Consider the following 23,215-nt stretch of genomic DNA (forward strand, 5'->3'; position numbering starts at 1 on the left):
GAAGGTTACTCAGTAACTTGTTTATTTTACATTAGCGATTGTGCAGATATTTGGATAAACAGGACTCTTGTTTGTGTGATAGGCTAACTCCTATATGATAGGTTATAAAAAAAGAAACTGATTAAATGGTTATTTAATTATATATATATATATATATATATATATATATATATATATATATATATATATATATATATATATATGAAATAGCCATTTAATCAGTTTTCATTTTGATTACATTTCTGCCCTACTATGTGTGATGGCAGTGAGATGGGATAGAGCACTCAAAACTCTTCAGATCGCATAATTTAGTGGAACATTAATATAATATAGAATCAGTAATCATCCTCTGTAAAGAAATGAGGTGTGAACATATGAAAATGTATCATTGTCTTTCTAAATATGTGCTCTTTTGGGCTGAAGGATTAATGGAGCTGTGTAAAGTAGCTATGTGATCACAAATTAATTGCTGCAGATGCAGTATGTTTGTCCTTCTTCTATGTGGAATAATAATAAATACCAGTTTGTGCTGTTTGATTGGCGAAGCTGTTAGCCCTCGTGTGCACAGTGTAAATGCATCTAATAATTTCTGACTGGTATATAACTGAACAAATCAAACAAACAGAAACTTGTAAAGGCGGGGTCCCCTACAAGGTGGGGACCCATGGGCTGCAGCCCAATCAAGCATAATGGTAAATCCGGCCATGGTGAGTGCAGTCACTGTGTAGTTTATTGAACAGTTAAAACTTTTACTCTAGTTCCTGTGCCTGAGAAATGACCCTTCACTTTGAGGCCTTGACACATGATATCAGGTTACAATCACAAATTTGATTTGTTCATGAAATCACATTCAGAGTACAGATATGGCATTATTCATATCGGTCATGGTCAGAAAATATAAAGCAGTTCAAATTAAAGTAATAATTGAAATATATTGCACATGAATGCACTAGGTCTGTGGCAAAACTAAATAAAATTATTATTATATAACAAGAAAAAGCATTGATTTTGGCACCGACAGATGACTGACAATCAATAAAGCTGATTCACTTGAAACATACTGAAAAGTACAAATGGCAGAAATGTGTTAGTTTGGCTTGAAACTAAATCATCCCACACATCAGCAGCTAATTATTAATTGTGTATGTGAAGTGGGTTGTGGAGTTTTTACTGCAAGTTAGCATGATTTCCTCTCATCTCATAATCTCTCTCCTTACAGCACTGGTGACCCTGTTCATGCTGCAGTGTCAAACCCACCTGCAAGACAACACAACAAATAAAGTATTGAACAGGGGCCACATATGCAATGCTACATTGGCTTTGTCCACTAAGACTAAAAGCATGATTTAGTAACATAGAGCTAAAGGTTTGAAAAAAATCAGAGATAAAGTATTAAACTTGTTACCACATTTTGTAAAATTTTAAGTCACATTTCCAAGACACCTGTTTGAAATTATTCAAATATAATTTCAAATGACTAATATCATAACATTTGGCTGAGGTTGCTATTTTGAATAAATATGTATTTTAAATATTTTTAAAAATAATTTGCACTATTATTATGGCCCCAAAAAGTACACTTTTACACATTTGGGGCTTTTACTTCAAATGTGACATAAGGGTCTCCACCTTCTTCTCCACATTTATATCTTCATATTTAAATTATTTCTGGTCAAAATAAACTTTTTTAATCATTTCCTTAACCACAAAAACGGTGGTAATTTATAATTTTATTTTGCAAAAACTGTTTAATTAATATTAAATAAAAATATTTTGATGCAGGGTTAGTCACTTTGTTTTGCAATATGAGACTCAATATTCATATTAAAAGAAAGAAAAAAAAATAAGTGACTAAAATAATGATGACTAAAATATTAAAGCTTAGCTGAGAATAAACATGGTGTAAAATCAGATATTAGGCTTGCCTGTTGTGTCACAGTGTCTGGTCTGTGTATCCCTGGGTGTCCACTAGAGGTCTCACTTCCCATTATCGTCACCCCACTTCAGAACTGCATTTCCCATAGTCTTGTCTGTTTCATCACTGCTCATTGCACTCAGCTGTCCCTGGTCATTAATCATTGCACTCAGCCAATTCCCCGTTAGTATTGTAATCACCTGTCTATATATACCTGGTTTGTTTCTGTCTGTGTCACGGAGTCCTTGTCGTATGTCACCTTCTAGTTCGTGGTTCCTGGCCTGAGTTATGTTTCTTGTTTGGGACTGATTACCTGGATGTTGACCTTTGCCTGGATGTTTTCTGATTTTGGATTGCCTCAATAAACATACTGCATTTGGATCTACCTTTTTGTGTGCGTGTCGTGACAGAAGGACTCCGTCACAACCTAGATCCAGCGATATGTTTTTTGAGGATTCTCCCCCAGCCACAGAGCGGGAAGGAGCAGGTTTGAGGGAACTCGCCTGGTGGTCTTCCGGGGAACCAGGGGAGGTCGCCAAGGAGGGAATGGTCGAGAGGAGGTGCAACATCGCTCTCAACCGTGGCTCCCCTTCGACCCTGGACTCGTGAGGCATGGATCGGAGACGCCGTCTCTCCATCAGGAACGGAGAAGGGGGAGGAAGCACTCGTCTGCCGAGACTGTGTTTGCGGAGGAGAGGGCGACGGAGATGTTTCTGGGGTATTTTGCCATGCTGTCCAAGATCCTAGACGTTCCCAAGGGTATTAACGTCACCTCTGCTGAGCCAGCGCCACAGCAAAGGATGGCCGCCAGCCCTGCGCCACAGCACAAGATGGCCACCAGCCCTGCGCCACAGCACAAGATGGCCGCCAGCCCTGCGCCACAGCACAAGATGGCCGCCAGCCCGTCGCCACAGCACAAGATGGCCGCCAGCCCTGCGCCACAGCACAAGATGGCTGACTCAACGCCTGAGTCTTCCGTCAAGGAGCCACCGACTCGCCATCATAGAGGGCGGAGGAGGAGGAGACAGGCGTCTGCCGTTCCTCAAAGCCCGGAGTACGTTCCCGAGCGGGCCGCTGCCGTCCAGGAGGACGTTCCCGAGGGGGCCGCTGCCGTCCAGGAGGACGTTCCCGAGCGGGCCGCTGCCGTCCAGGAGGACGTTCCCGAGCAGGCCGCTGTCGTCCAGGTGGACGTGCCCAAGGTTCCCGAGGCGGTGCCCGATGCGGTTTCCGATGCCGAGGCAGTGACCGATGCTGTTCCGCAGGCCGAGGCGGTGCCCGAGGCTGTGCCCGATGCCGAGGCGGTGCCCGTGGCTGTTCCCGATGCCGAGGCGGGTGCCCGATGTGGTGCCCGATGCCGAGGCGGTGCCCGATGCCGTTGCAGTGACCGATGCTGTTCCGCAGGTCGAGGCGGTGCCCGAGGCTGTGCCCAACGCCGAGGCGGTGACCGAGGCTGTTCCGGAGGTCGAGGCGGTGCCCGATGTGGTTCCCGATGCCGAGGCGGTGCCCGATGTTTGTTCCCGATGCCGAGACGGTGCCCGAGGCTGTTCCGGAGGTCGAGGCGGTGCCCGATGTTGTTTCCCGATGCCGAGGCGGTGCCCGATGCCGTTGCAGTGACCGATGATGTTCCGCAGGTCGAGGCGGTGCCCGATGTTGTTCCCGATGCCGAGGCGGTTGCCCGATGCCGTTGCGGTGACCGATGCTGTTCCGCAGGTCGAGGCGGTGCCCGAGGCTGTGCCCGATGCCGAGGCGGTGCCCGAGGCTGTGCTCGATGTCGAGGCGGTGCCCGATGCGGTGCCCGAGGCTGTTCCCGATGCCGAGGCGGTGCCCGAGGCTGTTCCGGAGGTCGAGGCGGTGCCCGATGTTGTTCCCGATGCCGAGGCGGTGCCCGAGGTCGTTCCCGAACCCGAGGTCGTTCCCGAGGCGATACCCGTGTCCAAGGCCGTTCCCGAGGCGGTGCCCTTGTCCAAGGCCGTTCCCGAGGCGGTGTCCAATGCCGTGACCTGGCCATCGCCACAGTCTGCTCCTCACTGGCTCCCCGAATGGCGGGTTCCGTTCGGGCCACTCAAATGGCGAATTCCTCCCTGGCTGTCTGCACAATGAGAATGGACTGATCCACCGTGGCCACCTGAACTGCCTGGCCCCTCGTGGTCCCCTGAACTTTCGGGTCCACCGTGGCCACCTGAACTGCCTGGTCCCTCGTGGTCCCCTGAACTTTCGGGTCCACCATGGCCCCCTGATCTGACCGAGCCACCTGGGCTGCCAGGGGAGCCATCGCTGCCGGTCCCAGTTCCCCTACACGGGCCCGGCCCGCCATCCCTCCCCCTGTTCTGCCTCCACCAGTCCACCTCCCTCCTGGTCTCGTTGTTTTGTTTTTGGTGTTTGTTCAGGGAGCATCTGGAAGCTGCTCCTTAGAGGGGGGGTAATGTCACAGTGTCTGGTCTGTGTATCCCTGGGTGTCCACTAGAGGTCTCACTTCCCATTATCGTCACCCCACTTCAGAACTGCATTTCCCATAGTCTTGTCTGTTTCATCATTGCTCATTGCAACTCAGCTGTCCCCTGGTCATTAATCATTGCACTCAGCCAATTCCCCCGTTAGTATTGTAATCACCTGTCTATATATACCTGGTTTGTTTCTGTCTGTGTCACGGAGTCCTTGTCGTATGTCACCTTCTAGTTCGTGTTTCCTGGCCTGAGTTATGTTTCTTGTTTGGGACTGATTACCTGGATGTTGACCTTTGCCTGGATGTTTTCTGATTTTGGATTGCCTCAATAAACATACTGCATTTGGATCTACCTTTTTGTGTGCGTGTCGTGACATGTTGTGTATCTCACTCTGGCCCTCAGCTTAACTTCTTGTTTGCAGTCAGCAATTGTGAGATTGCATCCTCGTCAATCTGGCAGTGCATGTAACATTACCTGTGATACACAGAACAAAATGACAGTCAGCATCATACTCAAATCATGACTCAACAAGTAAAAAACTAAAATATATTTGTATAACCCCAAAAAATTCTAATAAAAATTATTAATTAACAAAATTATAATCACTTGGTTAAATGTGTAAAAGCACAGACAAGTAATAAAAAAATGCCAAACATTAAAAATCCTTTTTTTTTTTTCATAAAGAAACAGATTTTTTAATGATAAGGTATAAACCTTTGCTAACTGCTCTTAAAACAATATTATGATATAATTATAATATTTTATGTATGGTATATGCTTTTTGTATATAACCTTTCAGCAAAGATGCATTCAATTGATCAAAAGTGTCAGTAAAGAAATGTATGATGTTACAGATTTCTATATCAAATAAGTGAGTTCTTTTGAACTTGTTATTACTGTAATCAAAGAAAATATATATATATAATGTTTTTCAAAAAATAATAAAATGATTTATGTTATAATTTTTAAAATTTATATTAAAAAATATTATTTTGTAATACTACTTTTTATATGCATTTTTATTAAATAAATGCAGCTTAGGTGAGTACTGAATTTTTATATCTCGTAGACAGTTCTGTACTTTTGTGATTCTTAATTACTTTATTTAATTTGATTGAAATCCTGGAGCTGATATGTTTGATTCAAAACTTTTTAAAGCTCTTTACTGATTTTATTATTATTATTATTATTATTATTTTCCTTCTTCCTTTCAAAAAAAATAAATAAATAATAAATAATAAAAAAATAAAATAAAATAAATAATGAATAAATAAAATAAGGAAAAGCCGTTCAAGAGTGTGTGATCACTGGAAAAGTGGACAGCCACTTTGATACTGTCCAGTATTAGATTCCACCAGTTGTCATGGCTGGGACAAAGGAGAACAGGAGATTCTGTCAGCCTGCATGGCCGGGACACAGAAGACAGGGGATTCCACTGGCCGCCATAGCCAGAATACAGGAGATCAGGAAATTCCATTAGTCAGTCTAACCATGGAGAGTAGGCTAGTGACGGTCATCCTGACCATAATGGAGTGAAGGAGGTTTGGCTAATATTCATGGCCTTTAAATGGGAACTTGGAGAACAATCTGGAGGGGTCTCTGGACTAAACTCAGGGGCTTAAGCCATCACTGTACCCTGCTCAGGGGCTGGAGCCATCACTGGATTCTGGTCAGGGCCTGGAGACATTGTGTGTGTTGCTCAGACACACACAAATGCTAGTGCCATTATGGACAGTACAATGCTCTCTGGCCTGAGTTTTGGGGTTGAAGTGGGCACTGGGGTGAGCTCCGAGACGGGATTGGACTCAAAGGCTGGGGCCATCTCTGTACTGTGCTCAGAGGCTGGAGCCATCACTAGGTCATGATCAGGGGCTGAAGCCTTCACTAGACTGTGGTCTGGAGCGGACATTTGGTCTGGATGGATATCTCATACAGACTCAAGGACTGGGATTAAATTTAGAGTTACTTCAAATGCACAAATGGGCTCCAATGCCGATTCAAGGGATAAAGTGGGCTCCCATGTACATGTAGAGACAATAACTGCCTTGATCTCTAGTCTCTGGGCCTGGAGCAGATTCATTTCTGCTTACTGGAGCTGGAGCAGACTCGTGACCAAACTCTAGGACGAGATTGAATTCAGGGGCTGGAGCAGGCTCTTGACTGAGGTTGAAGCAATAAGCAGATTCTGGGGCTGGAGCAGACTTAGGGGCTGGAGCCAACACTGGAGTTTATTTAGGGGCTGGAGCTGACACTGGAGCAGACTCTTGAACTGGTATGAATTCCTGGGCAGACTCATAGTTTAGAACAAACCCTGGAGCAGATTCTGAACTGGTTTGAACTGTAGCCGACTCTGGATTGATTTGAACCGGTGCAGACTCTAGATTGGTTTGGACTGGAGCAGACTCTGGCTTGGGTGGAGTAGACATTGGGCTGTCCTCGGTTGAAGTCCTGAGGAATGTGGTGGTTCAGTGAAAAAGACAGCTGGTGCCATGAGGACTGAAGTGGACTGAGATGATTGTCACTGAGTGGTCTGGAATTTGTTGGTTGAGTTATTAAGACTGGTTTGGGCTTTGAGGATTGAGATTGATTGGTTTGTTTGTCTCGCTCCAAAACAGATCCACCAGTTGTCTGTCATCCCAAGTGGTTAAATGGCAATACTGAATAAATTCCTCCACTTACCTCTCCAAACTGTGGCCATCTTGATAAATGGAACACAATTTCTCCTCCACACTGACTCCCACTGGGTCCATCTTTTAAAGGGGTCATATGATGCGATTTAAAATTTTCCTTTCTCTTTGGAGTGTTACAAGCTCTTGGTGAATAAAGAAGATCTGTGAAGTTGCAAAGACTAAAATCTCAAATCTAAAGAGATATTCTTTATAACAGTTGAGACTCGTCCACACCCCCCTGAAATGGCTCGTTCTAACACGCCCCCACATATCTACATCGGTATGTGGGAAGATTTGCATAACGCCGCCCAGATGTTCACGCAAAGAAAAAAGGCGTACCTTTTATTCTCGTTGTAGTATTGTTGTTGCCTCCGCCGCCATGTCGTATAGACACTGTGTATTTCACTGTGAAAGCGAAAATTCTTTTATTGGCCTTCCAAAAGAGGACAATGTCCGCTTCGTCATACCTGGGGCTGATCCGTGCTGGTCGCTGAGGAAATACATAAACTTTGCACTGTGGATCGCAGGATGGTCTTTCACCGTGGATGAAACAGAGTCCAGCCCGTGGTCGTCACATGTGGTTTGCGCATGCACAAGGTACGCTCCTTCGTAGAATCTGCCTCAAGCCACCCGCCTCTGCTCACTCAAGCCAGCCGCGGAATTTGACGGACGTCTGATGATGACGAAAGGATTATCATATTCGATTTGCATTCCTTGGTGAGTGTAGCGAGGTATGTTGATTGTTCTTATAGAAATGCATGTATGATGGAATGTTTGTGATGCAATGTAAGTGCAATGCAGTGTCGTTTGTGGTGCTAATTTATGCAATTTAATATGTTTAGTAGTCTGTGTTTGAATTATGAGTTTTTGTTATTTTTGTATGTCAATACAGTTTTCACGGTTCTGTGGGGTGCTGAGAGTCGCTTCAAGGTGTACGGAATAAAGACACTGTTTGAATACATTGTGCTGTCTTGGTGACTTTAAGGAAACCTCACGCATCAGTTGAGTCTCTCGAATCCAAGGGATTGCTACAGTGAAAACTCTATGCTACATCTGGGTCGGCTGCTACCATACAAGCTTGTCTTTGAACTGTAGGGATTTGGTATTGGTTGCTCCATGTATTCAGGCAAGACTGTAAATTAATAAGCTAAGCAGTGACTGCAGGTGCGGTGAGAGATCTTTTAATGAATATGAAGTAAATTGCTGTATGTCAGATTTAATTGTTATTGTTATATCCTGATTGAATTCAATTATAGGCTCAAATGTTTGAGAATGAAGGGTTGTGTTAAAAGTGAAATGTTAAATGATCTTCACCTTTAAAATGGAAATTGTTCATAAGCTTGTTGAAGTTCTTTTGAATAGGTCATTTAAAAGTAGTTAAGTATTATTTTGTATCTTTAAAAGTTGAGGCTAATAACTTTGTTTGAAAGACACAATGTCATTTTTGGAAGGAAATTTTGAAGGAATCCTTTTGCAGAAATGACTGCTTCAATGCGGCGTGGCATGGAGGCAATCAGCCTGTGGCACTGCTGAGGTGTTATGGAGGCCCAGGATGCTTCGATAGCGGCCTTAAGCTCATCCAGAGTGTTGGGTCTTGCGTCTCTCAACTTTCTCTTCACAATATCCCACAGATTCTCTATGGGGTTCAGGTCAGAGAGAGTTGCCAATTGAGCACAGTAATACCATGGTCAGTAAACCATTTACCAGTGAGCAGGTGCCAGGTCGTGCTGAAAAACGAAATCTTCATCTCCATAAAGCTTTTCAGCAGATGGAAGCATGAAGTGCTCCAAAATCTGCTAGCTAGCTGCATTGACCCTGCCCTTGATAAAACACAGTGGACCAACACCAGCAGCTGACATGGCACCCCAGACCATCACTGACTGTGGGTACTTGACACTGGACTTCAGGCATTTTGGCATTTCCTTCTCCCCAGTCTTCCTCCAGACTCTGGCACCTTGATTTCCGAATGACATGCAAAATTTGCTTTCATCCGAAAAAAAGTACTTTGGACCACTGAGCAACAGTCCAGTGCTCCTTCTCTGTAGCCCAGGTCAGGCGCTTCTGCCGCTGTTTCTGGTTCAAAAGCACACGCCTGTGCAAGGTGGCTCTGGATGTTTCTACTCCAGACTCAGTCCACTGCTTCCGCAGGTCCCCCAAGGTCTGGAATCAGTCCTTCTCCACAATCTTCCTCAGGGTCCGGTCACCTCTTCTCGTTGTGCAGCGTTTTTTGCCACACTTTTTCCTTCCCACAGACTTCCCACTGAGGTGCCTTGATACAGCACTCTGGGAACAGCCTATTCGTTCAGAAATTTCTTTCTGTGTCTTACCCTCTCGCTTGAGGGTGTCAATGATGGCCTTCTTGACAGCAGTCAGGTTGGCAGTCTTACCCATGATTGAGGTTTTGAGTAATGAACCAGGCTGGGAGTTTTTAAAAGCCTCAGGAATCTTTTGCAGGTGTTTAGAGTTAATTAGTTGATTCAGATGATTAGGTTAATTGCTCGTTTAGAGAACCTTTTCATGATATGCTAATTTTTTGAGATAGGAATTTTGGGTTTTCATGAGCTGTATGCCAAAATCATCAGTATTTAAAACAATAAAAGACCTGAAATATTTCAGTTGGTGTGCAATGAATCTAAAATATATGAAAGTTTAATTTTTATCATTACATTATGGAAAATAATGAACTTTTTCACAATATGCTAATTTTTTGAGAAGGACCTGTAGACAAGAAGCTCATTGTCAGGCAGAAAATTCACTCTAGTTCTAGTGAATGACAGCTTACAGAGAGAGGTAAACAGATGCGTGAACAGGAAGCGAAAAAAACATTTAAAGGCCTTTTTGAGAGCTTATGAATCCTGGAAGAAGGTGGCCAGAGAAGCTAGGATAAGACTTAAGGGTTTCTGTGTGAAAGATGACCTTGATAATATAAACCAAACTATTCAAGTTGGATATGATTATGTAAATCAAACTTATGAAGCTCTTCAGCGTAATTATCTTAATACATTAGATATTGTGCAAAACATGGATGCTTGTAATACACTAACTACAAAAGTATGCAATCTTGTTTCTAAACAATTTGAAGGTGGCCTTGTTTAAAAGACTTTTAAAGAATAAGTTAAAAAGAAAAGAGTGCAAATGATTTTAAATAAAGATGAATATAAATCTATTTTTGGTAATACAAACACAGAAAGTGTCATGTCAGAGATATTAGGCAATCTGTTCTAAAGCCTCTAGCAAGTGAGTAGATGCAGAAGCAGACCTGGCAGCTAAAATGGAACAAGCAAAGTCTATGCAGGGGATACAAGCTCAGGAAGCTAAACTCAGTAAGCTTGAAAGAGAACAGAAACTTCATGAGTCACAGATGATGGCAGAAATTAAACTAAAGCAAGATGAAATTGATCTGAAGTTAGAAGAGGAGAGAACAAAGTTAAGAATGATGCAAGTGTATATGGACGATAAGGTCGCTGCAGCAAGGGTTTTAACATATAATCAAATTGAAGATAATATAACAGGAGAACCTAATACAGCTACTTTCATTGCTGGAATAACTTCAGATGTGAATTTAAATGGACATACAACAGTGGCATTACCTCCATCTCACACTACATCTCAGAACTTAACAGCTAATTTAGCTGAAGCAATTGAAAGCTCATTAAGCCTGAATCGTTTGCCTGTTCCTGAACCAACTGTGTTCGCTGGTGATCCACTGAAGTTTGTTGATTTTAAGATGTCATTCACAAGTTTAATTGACAGAAAACCTATCCCTGTCAGTGAAAATATGCTTCGGCATTTAATATTTGGCCATGTTATACAGGGAGTATTATGCTACAGCAGCTTTATTTGTGGAAAAAAGCTTTTATGTTGATGATGGGCTTGTGAGTGTTCCTACAATCAAAAAGGCATCTGACTTGATAGTTGAAGCACAAGAATTATGTAAAAGAGGAGACTTACGACTTCATAAGTTCAGTTTCAATGAGAGTGAAGTCCTTTGCTGTGTGAATCCGTCCGAAAGAGCAACAAGTGTAAAACATCTTGATCTTAATCCAGATTCAGCTCTGGTGGAACATGCCATGGGCATCCGCTGGCAAATCAGAAGTGACTGTTTCAGTTTCAACATAAATTTGAAAGACAAACCTGACACACACCAGGGCATCCTGTCAGACATAACTTCTTTGTATGATCCTTTGGGGTTTGTGGCTCCATTTGTTTTGAGTGGGAAGTGTATTTTGCAGGAGTTGTGCTGCAGAGGTGTTGCATGGGATGACTTACTTCCTGAAGATTTGTACCCACGGTGGGAGGAATGGAAGATGCGTCTTCAAAGACTGAGAGAAGTCTCAATTCAAAGGTGTTATCATCCACAGGATTTTGGGAAGACTTTGAGAATAGAATTGCATCACTTTTCAGATGCCAGTAATATAGGATATGGTGCATGTTCTTATCTGAGATACAAGAATGATGAAGGCAGAGGTTATTGCAGTCTCATCATGGCAAAGGCTAGGGTTGCTCCATCAAAAGTCACTAGTATACCTTGTTTGGAACTTTCATCTGCTTTGACTGCTGTCAGATTGAATGTTCTACTGAAATTAGAGCTCCTTATTAAGATTGATGAAGAGTTTTTTGGACTGATTCTCAAGTTGTTCTTTCATATATCAACAATGAGCACGAAGGTTACATATGTCTGTGGCAAACAGAGTCCAGCTGATAAGAGACCATTCCAACAATTCCAATTTACTGGTCAGTGATCCAGAAGTTAAAGTAGTTAAGGTTTTTGTTACAAGAGGTAATGACTATGCGAAAACTCTTGATCGCCTGTCAAAGTTTTCATCTTGGACAACACTTCTGAAGGTAGTTGCAAGAATTAAGAGATTGGGGTCTAAAAGGAAAAGTCCTGATGTAGTAACTTCTAAAGAGCTTGAGAGTGCTGCAAAAACAGTAATAAAGCTTGTTCAACAGCAGGCATTCAGTCAAGAGATAAAGGTGCTTGAAGCTGGAGGAAGACTTCCTCATTCTAATCCTCTTTTTAACCTTGATCCAATTTTGAGAGAGGGTATATTTCATGTTGGCGGAAGACTTAAGCATTCATCTCTTAGCGAAGAATTCAAGCACCCATTTATTCTGCCAAAGGACAGTCATATCACTCATCTTATTTTGTTACATTACCATTCTCAAATATGCCATCACGGTAGAAGTCAAACTCAGATGGAGCTCAGAGCAAATGGCTTTTGGATTATTGGATGTAGCAAGTTGGTGGCTAAGTTGATAAACAGTTGTGTACAGCAAGGAAACTGAGGTGTCCAGTTGAAGAACAATGTATGGCTGAGCTCCCTAAAGAGCGAGTTGAAGCATCCGCTCCATTTACATATTGAGGCTTAATCTCAAGGTGAATGATGTAGTCATGATAAAGGAAGAGCTCTCTCCGAGAAATCAGTGGCAGCTGGGACGAATAGTGGAAACAACTGTGGACAGTGATGGATTAGTGCGAAGAGTGAAAGTGTGAGTTAGTGAACAGAGATCATTAGGAAAGCCTTATTCTCAATCTAAATTCTCAATAATAGAAAGACCAGTTCAAAATGTAGTTCTCCTGCTCAAAGGTCAAAGATGCAGTATAGTAGAAGTTTAAAACATACACATTTTGGGGTATGTATGTTGGCCTTAATCATTTTAACAATTTCATGCTGCTCTGCATAAGGTGAATTATTGAATAATAATAATGGTGGGAGTCTAAGGGACCATTTGAAATACTGTATTTGTTTCTAATATACAGTGTTCCTGTAGCTCAAGTGGTAGAGCATTGCGTTAACAAGTGCAAGGTTGCGGGTTCGATTCCCCAGGAACACATGATAGGTAAAAATTGATAGCCTGAATGCACTGTAAGTCGCTTTGGATAAAAGTGTCTGCTTAATGCATAAATTTAAATTTAATATAAGAAGCATGTATAAAACACAAAACGTTTATATAATTTAATTTGTAATTTGACAGCTTTTTTGTATGTCTTTGTATCTTGATTTGTGTGTATATTGTAACTGGAAATAGCAAATACTTGTGTTGAAAAAGTCCTTCTCAGACACCGTAGTGATCAGGTGGCCTAAATCAGCTTGATAAGGTGATGGTAGGACATGAATGGGAGACACTGATTATGTGAGCCCAACGTTACACTGTTTTAATGTGGATTTTATACATTGCATCAATTTGAAATGATTTCGACGCATGTCTGATGATGACGAAAGGATAATCATATTCGATTTGCATTCCTTGGTGAGCATAGCAAGGTATGTTTATGGTTATTAAAGAAATACATGTATGATGGAATGTTTGTGGTGCAAGGTAATGTGTCATTTGTGGTGTTAATTTATGCAATTTAATATGTTTAGTAGTTTATGTCTGAATTATGAATTTGTTATTTGTGTATGTTAATAGTTATAGTTTTCACGGTGCTGTGGGGTCTTGTGAGTCGCTTCAAGGTGTACAGAATAAAGATGCTGTTTGAATACATTGCGTTGTCGTGGTGACTTTAAGAAAACCTCACGCATAAGTTGAGGCTCTTGAATCCAAGGGATTGCTACAAAGATAATGAAGATTATGTTGGAATTTATTTGGTTTTCGTTGCCTTAAATCGCATAAACACATTTAATTACACCAAATCCACAAAACATAATGTTATTTTTAGCAGCATCATATGACCACTTTAATTGGTCTGGTCTTCAGTCATGGAAACACGGACTAGAGAGATGGATAAGTGCAAACAATCAAGCTCTTTATTGACAAATAGGTGAAGTTATCAGAGTGAAAGCAACAGGCAGAAATAATGGTATACTTCAGGTAAGTCACGACCCAAACGATAGCAGTCCTAGCAATCAATGAGACCAGACAGAAGGAGTAAGTTTGTGTGTGTGTGTGTGTGTGTGTGTGTGTGTTTGTTCGTTCGTTCGTTCTGGTATATATGGTTTATGAGAACACAAATGTGTACAATGCCATGGGTACTAGTATGTAAACATGGCTTATGAGGACACTTCCTGTGTCCCCATAAACCAAAAGGCTTAAAAACATACTGAATAGTGATGTTTGAGTCTTGAACAAATCGTTCTTTTGAGCAGGTTATCAGGAAGCTACCGGTTGAGCCAGTTCACAAAATCAAACTGAACTGAACTTTAGTTCCAGGTTGATGACGCAGGACGCACAGCCGAAGTAGCATGTCCAACTCAAAAAAAACCGAATGAGCCAGTTTAAACAACTGTCAAAGTTTGCAGAGGATTACCGAGAACTCAAAAAGAACCGAATGAACCAGTTCAAAAAACTGTCAAAGTTTGCAGAGGATTGCAGAGGATTCTGACAAATGAGTTGCTGACACTGCATGTGTATCACAGAGGACTTGAGCGAGCCTGATGCGTAAAGTTTCTTTATAACAAACAAAACATAGGCTATCATTTTATTTCACTGGATTTTTATTAAAACCTTAATTTTTAGCACGGTTTATTGTGCATGCATAATATTTTAAGTTGTTTAAAGTACAGAAAGTGACAGAATGTTGATATAAAAAGATATTTATAGCTGATTAAATTTTACATTTATAAACAACACTAATAAATTGATCAAATTTAGAACTATTAAACAGTTCACAAGAAGATTGATATTCATGAAAGTCACTATCACAAGTCCTTGTAATTATCAGAACTGATGTTATTTTCCCTCTTGAGAGGAAATAAAATAAATAAAATAGGTTTGAAACAAGTGAAGCTTGTCTTCAGAGAGACCAAACTTGATTGATGAGGCCTTGTTCTCATATGGTTTCTTGCATTTGAACTAAGTGACTATAGACCAGTTCATAGATCCATGAACCTGCTTGTTCCTGCTTGTTTCAAACTATTTCAACACAAAAACAGAAGCAGCTTAAGTTGTAGCTAACATTAAAATGACTTGACATGAATATAGTATCAAAACGTGAACTTTTGTTGGATTCTTAGAAGGGACTGAATTTAAGGGTGTAAAACAGAAAGTGAGTCAGAGCTGCTGTTGATGTCCTTAGAAATTATCTATGTTATAGTTTTTTTACAATTGCTAGTACACATTTCTCAATACTTGGGTCACTCTTCACACAGCGAGCAAAACATTAGTCTCTGTGGGATTAACTGTGTATCATTACTTTGGCACAAAATGCATTTATTGAACACATCTGTCAAATTACATGAATTATTTTCTCACTTCAAACTTTATGTACTACATAAGCCAATTTGCATGTTTACATACTGTTTTCACAACTGTTACAATAAAGTTCAAAACCTAGCACAGTACAAAAATGAATAAGACAAAATTTGAATAAGACAACATTTTGCAAAATCTCTACATTAATATTATATAGGAAATTGTGTTTTAGCAGTTCACTTTTAAGGCTCTGAGAGATTTGTAGAATGTCTGTAGTTATCTAATACCACACCATTTGTGCAAGGAATTACAAAAACAGATTACCACAGTCTGGTGAATCCCAAATGGATGTAGTGAAATATCAAAAACATAATCCAGAAGAAGAGTTTAAATAACAGCAGCTGCCAATTTCAGGTACAAACTCTGAGGCCATACAATATGTTTATGTTTAGAAAAGATTCAGAATTGAGGTATTAATTGCAGAAAATTATTCCGCTCCATCAACACAGTCGTTTCATTCATAGAATACAGCTGAATTTCACCATGACAGAGTTTGAGATAAAAGACATGAGAACCAATGCCATTTCACAATCAAAACTGATGTAATAAATTTCCCTGTCCACAGAGTCTGTGTGTTGATGCAAAGGTCTCTTATTGAAACCAATGAAATACCCTGCACATGGAAAAACTGCACTAGGGGCAAACTGTGTGTTAAAAATTTACGCCAATGGCTCCTGTCCAAGAGTCAATATGTGATGAAGTGTAAAAAATGGTGCCCAGTTAGATGAGGAAGTGCGACGCCTGTTTAGTTGCCTTTAAATGTAGCAATATTTCACATTATGATTATTTCTGAAAACAACAATGTTGTTAATAACACTAAAAAACAAAACAAAAAATATATTTTTTTTTATAAAAAATAAATAAAGATAATATAGTAAAACGTCCCAGGTTACGTATGTAACCATGTACATACGTAACCAAGACGACGCTGCGTCCGAAAACGCAATGGGAACGCCCTTCAGCGTGACTGGCACTGAATAACATGTGTAATCAGTCCCATGAATGGGCGAAACATCATAGGCGGGTGACATAGCAACCAGGTAGCTATAAAAGCACGTGAGGTGTAGTGAGCATCAGCTACTAGGAATGAAGCAAGCTCTGGCAGGGATGCCGGAAGTATGGCCTTGAGACGCAGTGGAACTGTACCAACTGGGCAATTAAATGGGTTGAGCTGGCAGTCTTCACACTAGGAGGTGAAAGGTTTCCACCTCAAGGATTACAGTTTCCTCGTGGAGGGAGTTCTGGATTGGAGGATGGTCTCAGCAACCTCGGTTGAGAGACCAGAAGCTACGAGATGTGCCCCCTCAGGGTCCACACCCATAACTTCCATAGCTCCGGGCGGGGGTGGAATATCGTGCGTTCCATCTGTGTGTGGGGGTAGATCCTTACCGGGAATCTCCCATGGAGCGTCGTCGAGGAGAGAAATCAGATCCAAGAAACATACTCCGCCCGGCCAGAACGGGGCTACTATTAGAAGATGGACCCCGTCCCAGCATACTCTCAGCAGAACTCCTGGGAGCAGAGCGATCGGGGGAAAAGCGTACAGAAGAAGCCTCGGCCAAGTCTGCACCATGGCATCCAGCCCCAGTGGAGCCAGATGAGTCAGAGAGAACCAAAGGGGACAGTGCGATATCATCTGAGTCGCAAACAGATCCACCTGACCAAATATTCTCCATATCTGCTTCACCACCTCGGGCTGAAGCCTCCATTCCACGGGCCTCGGCCCCTGCCTCAACAGGATGTCTGCTCACATATTCAGATGCCCAGGAATGTGAACTGCTCTCAGCAAGAGGAGTTTTCCCTGGGACGACACAAGGATCTGGTACTCTAGTTTGTACAAACGGCGTGAGCACAGACTCCTTGGTGGTTGATATAAGAGACCACCATTGTGTTGTCGGTGCGCACCAACACATGGTGACCTCTTAGGTCTGGGAGAAAGTGTTTTAATGCTTGAAGCATGGCCAGCATCTCCAGGCAGTTTATATGCCTCCATAAACCGCGGGCAGGGTGGCCACTTATGACCGCACCCCAGCCAGTGAGGGACGCATCCGTCGCTAGCGTCACGCGGCGACAAGGAGCTCCAAGCACCGGGCCCTGAGACAAGAACCAAGATCTCCTCCACATGTCTAAGGCACGTAGGACCCCTGCGTGACCTTGAGTATGCGAAGCGGGTTTCCCCTCGGGGAGAACCCCTTGGTCTTGAGCCACCACTGTAGGGGTCTCATGTATAGCAGGCCAGGAGGTATCACGTTGGACACAGCTGCCATCAGACCCAGCAGTCTAGAACTGCTTAACAGTGAGTGACCGGCCTTCTCTTTCTCTCGCGACGGCGGTGAAGATCGACTCGATCCGAACAGGAGACATCTGTGCCTGCACTGTGGTCGAATCCCACACCATGCCCGGATAAGTGGTTCTCTGTACTGGAGAAAGCACACCTTTCTTGGCATTAAGTCTTAACCCCAGGTCTTTCGTGTGAGCGAGAACGACATCTCGATGCCGAACCGCCATCCAGTCTGATTGAGCTAATATCAACCAATCATCGCACCATGTGCTTGAGTCGTGAAAGTGTGGGGTGAGAATGCAAGGCCAAAGGATGAACCGGTATAAGTAGGCTTTTGCCCCCAAAAGCCAACTTCAGGAACTTCCTATGATGGGGAAGGACGGAGTATGCATCTTTCTAGATCGATCGTGACACCAGTCATTAGACTTGATCTGAGATACAGCCTGTTTGAGTGCGAGCGTGCAGAACTTCAGTCCCCTGACGGAGCGGTTCAAAGACGCAGATCTAAAATAGGACGCAACCCTTCCCTTCCTTGGAACGGTGAAGTACTGGCTGTAGGACCCGGACACCACTAAGCAAAGAGGGACCAACTCTGAGAGTGTCTACTTCTGTTCCATTACCAGAGCCTGCTCGGGGCCCACCAGTGTGAAAAAAGCCCCGTTGAATTGAGGCAGAGGAGAACCGAACTGGATTCTGTGGCCTCTCACTACAGTGTGCAGGACCCACTGAGACATGTTTGGCAGTAGTTTTCATGCTGCTAAATAGTCTACTAAGGGAACCAGTCTCTCGAGACTGACCTCTGGTGTAATCACAGCTGCTGGCGAACCAGCAGGGGGCAGCTGAACTAGCTGCTCAAGAGACCTCCGTGGAGGTCACGAGCCTCTAAGCACCGCTACATTTCTGGGCGGTAACTGAGAGAAGCGTTCGCCGGAGACCGCTGTGCCCTGGAACACCGGCAGGGTTGGCAGATCAATCTCCTGAGGGCACTGAGGAGAGACGGGCACTGTGTAATGCGGTGTACACCGCTCTTCCCCAGAGGGGCCTGCCCTCCGAGGTCCTGAGCCACAGCATCAGGACTCTCATAGCTGAAGTCTCCTATTAAAAATGACGGTCCTCAGACCCACGTCGTCTGCTAGGAAGACTCGACCAGAGCCTGCTCGGGGTCAGGACCCAATGAAGCACCCTTGGTAGGATGCAGGATAGACACCATGTAATGTGGAGTACACCGCTCTTCATCAGAGGGAGCAGGCCCTCAAAAAGTCCTAGGCCTTAGGCATCAGGACATTACGACGAAGGCTATCCAGCGTAAATGACGGTCCGCAGAACCGCTTTCCGCTAGAAGCCTTTGGCCTGGGAGCGCCACTCTGACTCTAGACTCTGCGGAGTACGAGAAGTGACACCCCTAGAATGAGAAGCGTGAACACGATAGGTTGGGACTGCTTCGCCCAGCAGCCCCTGCTGACCGCATCAACCTCCTCGGAAGAAGAGAGGTAAACGTGTTCTTACTCAAATTTTTTATCCCAAGAGCTCCTGTATATCTAACTTCTCAAAGTGAGATAAATGTCATTATATTCCTCAGAATTAAATGCAGCAAACAATCAGACGAGTAAACACGGTCTGGTGTGATACAATTCATATCGAAAACCGAAAGTGACATATCTAACTTCTCATAGTCAGATAAATACTGAATTTAATTCCTCAGAATGAAATGCGGCTAAACACCCAGACGAGTATACATGGTCTGGTGTGGTAAGATCACATCAAAAACTGAAAATGATGAGCCGCTTAGTCACACAAACAATATTAATCTCCTCGGAAATAAATAGCTGCAGCAACGAGTTCACAGTCCGAGGGGGAAGAAACCTCTTTTTCTTTTTAGCGCGGGCTTCCGAGCATCGAAAACGAGCTCTAGATTTTTTAGGACCGGAATCGCAAGATTACAAGCACGGACACACTCCTCGGAGCATGCCCGGCAAGAGCAGAGAAACACAATCAGTCCCCTTATTTTTTGCGCGAGCAACGCTCCTCATTAATGCTGCTCATTATAATATTAGGCATAATATGCTTGTGTAACTGATGTATATGCAACTGCGAGCTCATCGATGCCCTACGTGTCAATCTCCTCGGAGAAAGACAGGCGGAGTGTCACGCCCTCTCTTTGCGGGGGGAAGGACCGCAACACGGGCTTCTGAAACCCTGAGAGCGGGCGCCGCGAAAGCGAACCCTGCGAGCACAGCCACTCCTCCGCCTCGGCGAAAGCAGGACCGGCACCGCGAGAAACGCGGTGTGAAGGCTCCCTCCTCAAAGAGAGCCTTCTGATAGTGAAACAAAGCAGTAACAGACGGTCGCATCGCGGGCCGTCATCTCCCTTTTTTCGAGAGCTGATTCTGCGTGCTTCTCTCTCAAGCAGACAACACACTGCGTGTGTCCCTACCCTTCTGCCTGAATGCTGCCTGCTTTAGCCCAAAAAACTTCCTTGACTGAAGTTTGATATAATGGAGCTCATCAGTGGACAAACAACACTAAATAAGACTCACAAACAAATAGCGACTGATACACACACAGAGCTTCGCTGAATGACAAAAAGCTGATGCTCGCTACACCTCACGTGCTTTTATAGCTTCCTGGTCGCTATGTCACCCGCCTATGACGCCTCGCCCATTCATGGGACTGATTACACATGTTATTCAGAGCCGGTCACGCTGAAGGGCGTTCCCATAGCGTTTTCGGACGCAGCTCGAGTTCCTGAAGGGGAAACATATTTTTATAATATAATATTTTTATAATACTACCCATATTAGTCAAAATTGTGTATAAAGACAAATAACGTGTATATAACTATAATATTATTATTTTATAATATTATTACATTCCGAAATAATGTGAAAAAAAAGGTATAAATAGAATTAAACTTTTATAAATAAACACAATAAACACAGTAAGCTTTTGATGCTAGGACAATCAACCAAACAGGCGTCACACTTCACCATCTAATTGGGGACCAAAGTCATTTAACAAATGTACTATTCTGTGTCCATTTCCACACTGCTTAAATATGTGTAAGAGAGAGAGAGAGAGTCTGTGTGTGAGTGTGTAGTAGATCACACACACACACACACACACACACACACACACACACACACACACATACTAATAGCAGGCCCAGACAAAAGGAGTACAGAGTGAAGGTACACAGGACCTACAAACTGCACACTTTTATTAACCCCAAGACCAGTGGACCCGAACTTCCTGTATGCAATATAAATGTGTAGGGGGGTGTACAGTGTGTGATCATTTAACATTTGTTCTGGTGTATGTTCTTCACAGAAAATGAGTCAAGGCAATTAAAAAATGGCAATTAAAAAAATAATAATAAGTCCCTTTTCTCAAGGGAATTAGGACAAGAGTCGGCACCCCATGGTCCAGGACCCACTGCAGCCGAGGCACAGCGGAGACTGAATTCATGGGGCTCACAGGTCGAGCTGGCGGAGGATTTTGAATGAGGTATTTTTCTTTCTCAATCTTCTCCCGCTGACGAGGGCGATCTGCTGGATGTGGATGTTCTTTCTTTAGGATCATCTGATCCAGCAGATAGTGCTCTGGCAAATGCAAGCCTATAAGAGCATATGCAAGATGTGGTTCATGAGGATGAAGATAAAGCATTGGAACCCTCTCAGCATGCCTGCCCTGCATACTGTGAATTGTTAAAGGTTATGGCATGTGCAACTGAGAGATTAAGTCTGTCTTGGAAACACGAAAAGCCAAAGTCTGCTCGTGGCAGATTAGATGAGCTCCCCTGAGCTCTAGCTAGACTTGGAATCAAGTGTTTGGTCCTCTGTGGGGCCTTCTTGATAGACAGTTTTTTATGTTGAGTAGGTTTGGCCTCCTCTCACTTAAGAGAGTCATTCTGCTGAGGTCTCCACTCATCAGAGCTCCAGTTAGACAGTGTAATCAAGTGTTCGGCCCTCTGTGAGGCTGCCTTGATAAACAGTCTTTATGTTAAGTAGGTCTGGCCTCCACTTGCTTAAGGGAGTCGTTCTGCTGAGGCCTCCGCTCACCTGAGCTCCAGCTAGACTTGGAATCAAGTGTTTGGCCCTCTGTGAGGCCACCTTGATAAACAGTCTTTATTCTGGGTAAGTTTGGCCTCCTCTCACGTAAGAGAGACATTCTGCTGAGGCATCCACTCATCTGAGCTCCAGTTAAACTTAGTTAGTCTCTCTCCAGAGCTCCGCGTAGGCAGTATTAAGATGTAAGGACTTTCCTATGAGCCTCACTAACTGTTTAGTGTAGCCAGGTCTCCTCTCGATCTGAGAGTCATTTGCAAAACCTCCACTCTAGAGCTCCAGACTTTGCTGTGTGAGCTAGTCTATGACGTTTGCAAGCTTTTAGCTTGCCTGTAGGAGGTTTCCGGCCCATGCTCTGACCACAGTGAGTTTGTTGGGGCAGGGATGATGTTCCTTTGAGTCTTGACTTAGGGAATCCAGTTGTTTGGGCACTCATCACTCAGCATGGTGGCGTTGGTATACCGTTCCCCTAGCGCACTCTAGAGGATGCAGCATGGAGTTCCCTTTAGAAAGGGAACGTCTCAGGTTACGCATGTAACCATGGTTCCCTGAGAATAGGGAACGAGACGCTGCATCTCTCTGCCATGCTTCAGGCACTCCTGCGTCCTTCAGACAAAGAAGTGGATGACGTATTCCACAGGTGCCCTTTTATACCCGCAGTTGCATTATTGTTTACGTCATGGGCTACCACCTGCCAATGTCAACTTCATTGTCCTTTTTTCATTCAGGCTTCAGACACGGATCACGCTGGAGGCATTCCCCTAGCACCCTCGAGAGGACGCAGTGTCTCGTTCCCTATTATCAGGGAACCATGGTTACATGTGTAACCTGAGACATTTTCTTTTGATAAAAGATCAAAACAGGTCCTACAGACCCGAACACCATACAAGGGTTAAGTTAATGGTGTTAGTGGTCACAGTTTTCATTCTCGGATCCTTTATGTCTGACACAATTGGCAATGACTAGCCTGCATAAGGTTACTAAAAGTTTCACACCTACAGCACACATTGTAGACACTGATGCACAAATGCGGATATGTTCTACATGTCTGAAGAAAGAATAAACCTGTCATATAAACTCCTTGATTTCACTATATAATATTCAATATAATATTGTGCTGTTTATCTAACTTACGTATTGTTTGGACATATATCGTAACACAAAAAGTCACCTCATATTATTTCTACATATTCACGCTTTTTGCAATTAGCATAATCTTAATGCAGCTTTGCAGAAAGTATATATTAAATTTACCAAAATGACAACAATGTTAACAATAATATATTAATTAGGGCTGTATTCTTATATGTCTTACGATCATGTTTTAAGGCCACAGTTAGAATCGCATGGTTAATGTGGGTTTTAGCTTTAATCCACCTATAAACTTCAATTACTTTAAAATGCTGTTGTCTTAATGTTCTTTCTGAAAGACATATTTTCACCAAGGTGTTGAAAATAATATCTTAACCAATATGTTTATGTTTGGTAACATTAATGTAACATAGTCAGGAGTTGCAGCTGATTAGTGGCCTGCACGTGCAGAGCCATGTGGTGGGTCTGATCCAGGCTGGATTCATCACTTTTTCCCCACAAAAAACACAAATATTATGTTTCAGTAATGCAAGAGGCAAGTTCAGTAAATA

The 23,215-nt window shown here is 43.2% G+C and overlaps 1 long non-coding RNA gene across 1 annotated transcript; it reads right to left on the bottom strand.

Annotated features, from left to right (window-relative positions):
• Positions 1-260: 260 nt before the first annotated feature.
• Positions 261-15,728, bottom strand: LOC122140332. Its single transcript, XR_006156988.1, has 3 exons — positions 15,492-15,728; positions 4,734-4,833; positions 261-1,257 (listed from the first exon to the last, which is right to left on the bottom strand). It is a non-coding gene; the product is annotated as an uncharacterized LOC122140332 (long non-coding RNA).
• Between the last annotated feature and the right edge of the window lie 7,487 nt (positions 15,729-23,215).

Source organism: Cyprinus carpio, chromosome A4 (assembly GCF_018340385.1).
Source record: "Cyprinus carpio isolate SPL01 chromosome A4, ASM1834038v1, whole genome shotgun sequence".
Lineage (NCBI taxonomy): Eukaryota > Metazoa > Chordata > Actinopteri > Cypriniformes > Cyprinidae > Cyprinus > Cyprinus carpio.